A 9480-nucleotide genomic window follows, 5' to 3' on the forward strand; every position below is an offset into this window, starting at 1 on the left:
TTGCAGCTCGAGACGAAGTCGAGAGATGCAATCATGCTGAGTGCAACCAATATGCTTTTTTCACATGTTGCACACAACATTTTTTCTACAATCGAAATAAAATTCTTATTTAAATGTTTATTAAAAAGTTTTTACAGTAATTCACAGCCGGCTGTGGCAATAGACAAGGCCGAATCCATCGTCGTCGCCTTGTATTATATCTTGGATCTGCCGACTGAATAGATTCCCGTGAACTAGTCTTTTAATAGTTCCTCTATATCCGGATCCGATAACATACGGCTGGCACTCCCCACGCCTGCCTAGCATCAATCGCGCTGGCTGATCCATACGTAAACTAGTCTTTTATTTAGTTCCTCTAGTTCCTTTAGATCCGGATCCGATAACATACGGCATACGGCTGGCACTCCCCACTCCTGCCTAGCATCGATCGCGCTGGCCCGATCCGTTCGTACGTAAACTAGTCTTTTATTTAGTTTAGTTCCTCTAGGTCCGGATCCGATAACGTACGGCTGGCACTCCCCACTCCTGCCTACCATCGGGATACGCGCGCTAGCCGATCCGTCGCCGTCGCATATTATTCAATATCGGTCACAGTCTCGATCCCGGAATAGGTCCCGAGGAACTAGTTCTTTGAGAAACCAGGAACTAGTTCCTTTCATTCCGGGGTCGGAATAGTTCATTGGGACTAGTTCCAGGAAAACTACACACCTCTATTCTGAAAGGAGCTGTGTGCGATAGCCTGGTGCCTCCATATGGCGCGGAACAGTTTTGGAACTTTATGACTCAGTTGAATGGAGTGAGAGTATCGCGTTCTTGAACAGTTCAGAGCTGCACAACTGCGTGAATAAATCTATGGCGTGAATGGAGGACAGCAATTGTCGTAGTTTGAACAATTCGCTAAGGTAATTGATGGACAAACTTCATTTCCAGTCTTTTGAATTTTATTTTCATTTCTGTTCGTGGGGATCTCGGGTTCTCTTTTCCGAAATGTTGCTGCAAGTTGTCCAGTACTGGTACTTAGTTTACCCTTCAGGATTTGACAAATTTTTAAAGAAATTGATAATTTTTTTCCCTTTAGTTAAACTCGTCATTAATACTATCTATAACTAACTTATTTTTTGCTTAACTTATTTTTAACTTTAACTTTGACTTATTTAAAAAATTTGACTGTTAATCCTATATGATCTAGGCTGTTAATACAATAGATAGTGTAAAAAATAGCTACTTTTTGCACGACCATAGAAAAGCGACTTTTTTATATTGTTACGTTTTTCGTCGGTTCCGTGTGGATAGAAAGTCACAATTTATTTAAACACAATTTATTTAACACTAATTAACAAAAACAATAACGATTAAAAGACTTAAAGAACTATTTATAACTTATTTACAATTTATCTAATTATTTATCTAACAGAAATTTATTTTGAATTAGCGCGGCGATTGTAACTGTACGCGTCGATCGGTTATTTATCTCTATCTCTTTCAGGTTTCGGGCATCGGCTTATATATGAGAGAAACAGACAGTCCAGACATATCTCGAAAATTCTTAAGGTGCGTATTCATTATCCGAACGAACGAATAAAGTGCGGTATATTTGGACGGGGACCGAACGCATGCGGCCGTTCGTTCGCTCGACCATCCGTTTCGAGTCGGTACATCAAAGGCGTTCGCCAACAAATGCCTCCGGTCTTCTCGTGCGATCCTATCGTGCGGTCCCCGTCCATACCACTAGCGAACATTCGTTCGTTCGTTCGTTCGTTCGTGCGGATAATGAATACGCACCTTTAGCGGCGTTCTTCGAACGTCGGTGGGCGTATGAGTCATAGCCGAGTGGCCAAGCCTAAGGCCGAGTTCACACGGTACGGGTCCGCAACAATATTGTCAATCACGTTGCAAAAAATTAATACTTTTGCCTGTGACTTTTGCAACGTTTGAAAAAAACATTTTTAATACAATTAGTAGAATATTTATCTATCTTTATCAAAAGGTCAAATAAATAAATGACATATCTTTTATCGGGTCATATTAAATTTTGATTATTGCATTCTCAGGCTTAGTACTAAAAATATGCACCGAATTAAAAAATGTCGTGTACAAATTATAAGCTTAAACATGTTAAGTTTTCTGCGAATTCTCACTATTCTTTTGTTAAATGGATCATTGGCATTAACAAATGATCACAACCCCTCCATTATTATTGTTGGAACTGGGCCGTCTGGTATAGCAGCTGCCACAAGATTACTAAAGAACAATTTTTCGAATTTAGTAATTTTAGAAGCTGAAAATCGCATTGGTAAGTTAAGTAATTTAAAAAAGTCCTCTGGGTATTTTGCCACTTGCACTGTAAGAAAATCTACAAAATAAAATAAATTGATTTATAATATATAATTAATATTATTTATAATTTTTTAATATTATGATTATTAAATTTTCATTAGTTCTATTTTTTCTTTATTTCATATTTTGATTTTTTTTTTCTTAAAGTGCAAGTGGCGAAATACCCAAAGGACTTTTTTGAAGAGATGAATTCGCCACATACAGACATTATTTACATAATGTAGATTTGGATAGATATTACCCTTGTTTAGTATAAATTCTTACAAAGATATTACGATATTACATTTTTTGGAAACCATAACAATCTTTTGATTCAAAATAGGTCTATTAAAAATAGAATCATTTTTATTTTAAATTCTTTTGATTGTCTTCACTGTTTTCATTTAAATTCTCTTTTATTGATTAGTCTCGAATTAGAAAGTAGGTATTCTATAAAATGTTTTTATTATGATTATAATTTTGAATTTTTCTATTTATGACGTTAGGTGGTAGAATTAATAGTGTAAAATTTGGAAATGGGTATGTGGACCTTGGAGCAGAATTCTGTCATGGAGAAGGTGATAATATAGTTTACTCCTTGATTAAAGATTTAGGAATTCTTCAACAACAAGATTCGCAAGTTCTAGCTTACACTTCTACTGGAGAGAGTGTACCTAAAGCTGTAGCAGAAGAAATAATACAATTAAAAGAATCTTTAGAAGCTACCGACAAACCTCCAAATGACTGTGATAATGTTCGTTCTATTGGAGACTGTTTGGATATTCGGTAATTACCTACTATTATTTATTTAATTAAATATTGTTCTAACTAAAACTTTATTTCAGATTTAAATCGCTGGAAAAATCAGGAATAGCAACAAAAGGGAGCCAAACTGTTATTAACTCACGTGATTGGGTGAACAACGAACTCTGTTTATTGGACGCGCCTTTTGATCTAAACGATCTAAATATAACTACTGCCTATAAGAAATGCCCAGGGAAATATTTTTACATCTGGAATGGATATGGATACAAAACAATTCTGGAAGTCATGATGCAAAAATATCCCAAACCAGATACACAATTGCCGATTGATGATAAGATCTTCCTTCAGAATGAAGTTGTTAAAGTTACAAACTAGCAAGAGGGAAAAGTAAACGTCAAGGTACAAAATGGTACGATATATAAGGCTGACCATGTAATATTTACGCCTTCCCTTGGAGTTTTAAAGGCAACTTACAAGAGTCTTTTTAGCCCTCCTCTACCAACTGACAAAATACAGGCAATAGAAAATATTGGATTTGGTGCTGTTGCAAAAATTGTATTACACTTTCCTAAAAGGTGGTGGAATAATGATGATGATTGGATACTGATGTGGACTCCCGAAGATAAAAATAAACTAACTAAGGCAAGATAACAACTAGCTTAAAATAATATTTTTAACACGCTTACGATTAATTTTAGGAAAAGTTAGATTGGTTAACTACTCTAACTGGAAAATTACCGGCTAGAAACAACCCCAACGTCATTATTTTTTGGTTTTGTGGAAAATATGTTCCAGAAATAGAGGGTCTTTCAGAAAATGAGATACAAAGAGGAATAAACTATTTTTTAAATTCTTTCTTTTCATCGAGCTTTAATGTTACACATCCTGATAAAATATTAAGGTAAGAAGTAGGTACTAACAAAATTGTATGTGCACTATGTGCGCATATTTGAAGTGAAACTTCTTCTTGTTTCCGCCTGTCTGTCTGTCCGTCTGAGAACTCCATTTAGTTACCACTATCCATGTGCCGAGTTTGTTTCCAATCGATCCATAATTAAGAAAAATTCTAATGATTTCGTCCATTTACAGAGAGCGCGCAGCGGTTCGAAACGTTGAATGCGTCATCCTATAGCCCGTCCTAATTATGCCGAAATCCACCCACATTTTTCTTCAATATCAAATCCTTAGACTCACCTTGATGAAGATGTAAACGAAACGTCGTATCCAACTTTGCAGGGTGGGACCGTGTGCACCGTCGCATAATGCTTCGCACAATAATCAAAATTCTGCGTGCAAGAAAAAAAAATCGTTTTGCTCCCATATCAAAGATAAATAATCGAAATACCACAAACAGGATTACTTTTATTGTTAGGATACCCGATATCGTTACAAAATATTATGAAAAATGATAAAAATGTAGAAGAAATAAAATTGTCTTTTCAATCGTGTACTGTGATTAAAACGGATTGTACTAAAGTGTCTTTTCATTAAAAAAAACTAAACCTGCCATGGAAGCTAATCAAGGTGTGTATTATTTTTGTACATTATGAAATATACAATTTTAATTTTGGGTACGAAGTTATAAGGCAGTAAAAAATGACTGAAAATAATCTAGTCTTTTATTGTAATTAATTTTCATTAAACTTTTATTGAGTTCTATGCCAAACATCTTGTACTTTCAGTTTTATTAAATAGTGTGGACCTTGGGCTATTGAAATTGTAAAGGTTTTTTGCAACTACTGGCAACTTATGCTAGTATGATTTTTTTCTGTCTGTATGTCTGTCACTAGAGCTCCGAAACCGCCGGAGGTATTTTGATGAAATTTTCAGGGAAAATACTGTTGGGGCTTCTAAGAAGCCGAATGAAGTTTAGTTGAAATTCATCAACTTTAATGATTTTTTTTACAGTTAAAATTTCAAAAAATATGAACAATAAATCGTATCAATATGCGGTTTTTAGCAGGGTTGGCATGATTTAAATCAAGTGATTTTTTTAATTTTAATCATGTGATTTAAATCAAAAAATTGATTTTATTGAGACTTTATAATAAATCAAAAAATAACTGTAAAAGTTATAAAAATCTGTCCTAGAAAACTATAAAAAATATTTCTGTAACAGATATAACAGATAATAAGTCGAAAAATACTGTTCGAATACATATCATTCGCAGACTAGTGCAGAACTAGGTTCTTCTGATATAGACAATATCCAAGGTTATTAAAACTACATTCCCGAAAATCTATAATCGTTGTCAAAAAATATGTTGTTTTATATTTTTTTGAAACGTTGATATGTTTCCAAATTTCTTACCGACATTTTTATTTGCAGTAAGTACCGTATGATCAAAAAAAAACCGCGCGGCGTCCAGTTGGCTGGGAAATGACGATCAATGACATTTCCCATATAAATTTACATAAAAAATGACAGCGATCTTCATTTCATAGCCATCGTTGACGCCGTTTTTTCTCGATCATACGGTACTTTACACTTTGACATTAGATAATACTAATTTCATTTTCGACTAAAGACTATTTCCGAACAATAGTGTATTGTTTTATTAAGAGTAGAAATTATACTTTTTCTGACGATGCTGAACATTTAAAGGACCATCGTAAAGCTATTTTTTTGCGGAATATATTGGTGATGTGGAAAAATGACACACGCCGTAGAATTGTTAATGATATCGGTATCGCTGAGGGTTATAAAGATTTAGCCATTTAAGATAGGACTTTAATTGGAAATAAGTCCTAGTCATTTGGAAATCCGATTTAAATACTGTTTGAATTAAAATAAAAAAATCTGATTTAAATAAAAAAAATCCGATTTAAATCAAAAAAATCTGATTTTTTTGATTTTTTTTAAAAAATCATGATTTTTTCCAACCCTGGTTTGTAGGTTATAATAACACCCATTTTTTCAACCATTTATGTTATAACAAAAAAATTAGGAGTTTTTGACAGATTCAAATTATATTGCGCTCTGTTGGCATACTAGGGAGGTGTGATGTCATGGATCCATTTATTTTAGATGCTGACCACACCATAAAAAATATTGACCTATTAGAAGAGTGGATTGCAAGTGGTAAAGGTGACCGAAAAAATAAAATTTCATTGAAAATCTAATCATTGCTGAACGTCGGTCAATATTCTGATGAGGCCCTTGTTAAGCTTTGTTATAGTCTACGAATGTGTTCTGTAATTTACATTTTTTACAATAAAGTTTTCTGATTTTTTTGTTAGTGTGTGAGACAGAAAAGTTTTGTTAAAGTTTATTATAGTTTCCGAATGTATTATTTTTGTTTATATTTTTTAGAGCAAAGAATTTTGTGGTCGGTTTCTGAGACAGAAGATAATTTTTCTTAAAGTTTATTTAGTTTACGTTCACGATTGAGTTCATTTGATTTATTATTTACAATCAAGATTTTTTCTTAATTAAACATGTTTCTAAAAACCCGTTTTTATGTTTTTTTTTTCATTTTGTCATCATTTTTCATTTTTGTCACCACCAAATTTGGTCGCGATCCAAAGTCGCGATCGGACGATATCAACTTTTGACGTTTCTTGCGTCAAAACTAACTGCCACAGTTACACATGTCGTACACGGTCAATTTGGCCTTGGTCCAATCTATCGACTTACCAAATTTCACTTAAATCGGACGATTTTTTATGTGATTCAAAAAAACGAAGAAACGTCGTCAAAATATCATGAAAAGATAAGGCTCTTTGAGCCCCATCTACATTCCGATTTTCAGCCCTCTAGCTCACATAGGGACCGAGTTACGACGCTCCAAGAACCCATCTCAACTTCCTCATTGACTTACTACTTTGCGTGTGTTCTCGCTAGCTCGTTTCTCAAGGCCGTGTCGCGTTAACGCCGTGTCGTGTCACGTCATTGAATTGTTACTCCCATCGCGCGTAAGGAAGTTTCACTTCAAAAAGTCATTGTTTGCTGCTGATTCAGCATGTACTACCTACATTATAACGGAAATAAACAGCTCTTTACTATTATGGAAACTTTATTTTTTGACTTATGCATTTTTTAGATCAAACTGGTATTCCAATTCACACTTTCGTGGCATCATCTCTTACGAATCTGTCAAGGGTTATTTGGCAGCAGGAAGTAGGTTGCCGGAGAAGCTAGCTGCACCACTACCACAGAACAGATACAAATTGTATTGTGTAGATTGTTTGCATCTGTTCTGTGCCACTACTAAGAAACGACAACTCTCCATCTATATTGTTTGCTGGTGAAGCTACTCATCCATATTATTTTTCTACAGTACATGGAGCCATAGAGACTGGTTATAGAGAGGCAGACAGATTGATAAATCTTTATAAAAATGATTATTCAATATAAAATATATATTTATATGTTATATCAATACTTAAAAAAAGAAAATTAGAACATAAAAGACCTTATAAAACCCTGAAATTGTCGTAAGTTATTTTCATCGCAAGCCATAAATGTAACTGTCGATGTTCTTGTAAAAAAACATGTTTTTCATTGTAGATATTCAAAAATAATGAGAACTGAAATATTTAAATATTCTGCTATTTATTTAATCCAAAAAATGCATTATTATAATTTTTAATAAAAGCATAGAACAGATACCTACAGCTGTTCTATGATAAAAATTCTCAGGACCTTCAATAACTATTTCTGTAAAAAATGGAGTTGGTTGAGGACAAAAGCGTATGCCGGGTGTTCTGGCCGTGTGGGGCAATACACTTGAAAATATAAAAATAAGTATATAACACTTTTTAAATCTAAGTATGGGGTATCTCTTTTAAGACATATTTTATGTCTCCTATAGCTGTATCAAAGATTGCTGTATTAAGGTTCATTCTCACTATACCTTCCGTGTCAGCTACCTGCCGTTTCCCTTCCGTTTACATAAAATATTATATGATGTAATAGGACGATGTACACCAGTGATTCCCAAAGTGGTCCAGGTGGACCCCCAGGGGTCCACGGGAGACTTGCTGGGGGTCTACGTAGGCGTGAACAAAAAATGGGGGTCCATAAGATGTTAATGGGGGTCCACGAAAATTTATCTGCTTTTGATAGTAAAGAGCAAAAATGTAAGCATAGTTTTTATAAGGGCCTACCTACATTGTTTTAAGTACCTATCTAAGCAGATAATATTTTAATAAGGCAAGCGACTGTTACTTGTCCAAACTTGCGTATTCGATATTACGTACAATTTCGTGTACAGACTTGCAAAGCGCTATCCGCCCGACAATGCTTAATGCTTGTTCAGACATGAACTTGATCACCACTATAAATACTTGATGCCAAAGGCAAACGCATTCATTTGTTTCCGGAATTTCGAAAAAAGGCGGAATTTGGAAAAAAGTTGTGAGAAAATTTATATCTGTGTTTGCTAGTGCCGGAGAAAAGTAAGTAACCTACCTTTTTTTGTTATAGTACTTAAGTATTTTGTTTACGTGTACTAGTCGGTTGATCACAACGGCCTGTATAGATAGGTAACTTAGTAACTTACAGATATTTTAATTGTCCTCTTTCGATTTGAAGACAAACACAGCACGTTTTATTCAATTGTTTTTCACGAGAGAAACACTGCCTCTCTAAAAGGCCGAATAAGCAATATTGCAGAGCAATTAATTTTGTAATTTTTCTTGCAATAACTACTAATTTTATAAAACAGTAATTTCATAATCATTTTAAATTGGTTTTGAAGTAACTATTTTATCAAAACTATTCCTTTTCGGAAAGAGCGAGCGGTGCGCGGGCGACGGGAAAACGGCGGGGCTTGGACTTCGATGCCAGTTTGTCACGTTTTAACAATGAAGCCGCAGACAAAAAATACGCAAATACACGGAGCGCGTGAACTCATTGATTTAATAAAATGTTAGTTATCGTTTTATGGACAATTTTGGGATTTCGACTTTTATTTTTTTTCCTACACAAATATGATCAGTATTCGATACTGAGTACACCAATTTTTATTTATACTATTAAAAATTAGTGGTAAATTATGTACTTTAAAATTGATACCGTTTTGTGAAAACGTCTGTATTTGTCTCAGCGGTTTATTAGTTGGTCCCTTTACAAGCCGTAATTCTATTTCCGCGTGCTGACAAAGGCTGCGGTGTGATACCTATATTCAGAAAAAACTTGGTTATTAAAACATTTTTTTTTACAGGTAAGGTAACTGACACGAAACATGGCTACAGCAAAGAAAAAATGTCGACAATATAGTATCGATTATTTGAAATATGGTTTTGTTCCATCAGAGGCAGACAAACAATTGCCCATGTGCCTATTATGCAACAAAGTTTTGAGCAATGACTCTATGAAACCATCAAAGCTCGAAGATCATCTAAAAAGGTGTCATACTGATAAAATAGGTAAAGATTTAAAATATTTTCAAACAT

At 34.3% G+C, this 9480-nt stretch overlaps 1 pseudogene; it reads left to right on the forward strand.

Annotated features, from left to right (window-relative positions):
• Window positions 1-804: 804 nt before the first annotated feature.
• On the forward strand, window positions 805-7551 carry LOC115890296 (annotated as a pseudogene).
• The last annotated feature ends 1929 nt before the right edge of the window (window positions 7552-9480 follow it).

Source organism: Sitophilus oryzae, unplaced genomic scaffold (assembly GCF_002938485.1).
Source record: "Sitophilus oryzae breed Bouriz unplaced genomic scaffold, Soryzae_2.0 scaffold_860_pilon_pilon, whole genome shotgun sequence".
Classification (NCBI taxonomy): domain Eukaryota; kingdom Metazoa; phylum Arthropoda; class Insecta; order Coleoptera; family Curculionidae; genus Sitophilus; species Sitophilus oryzae.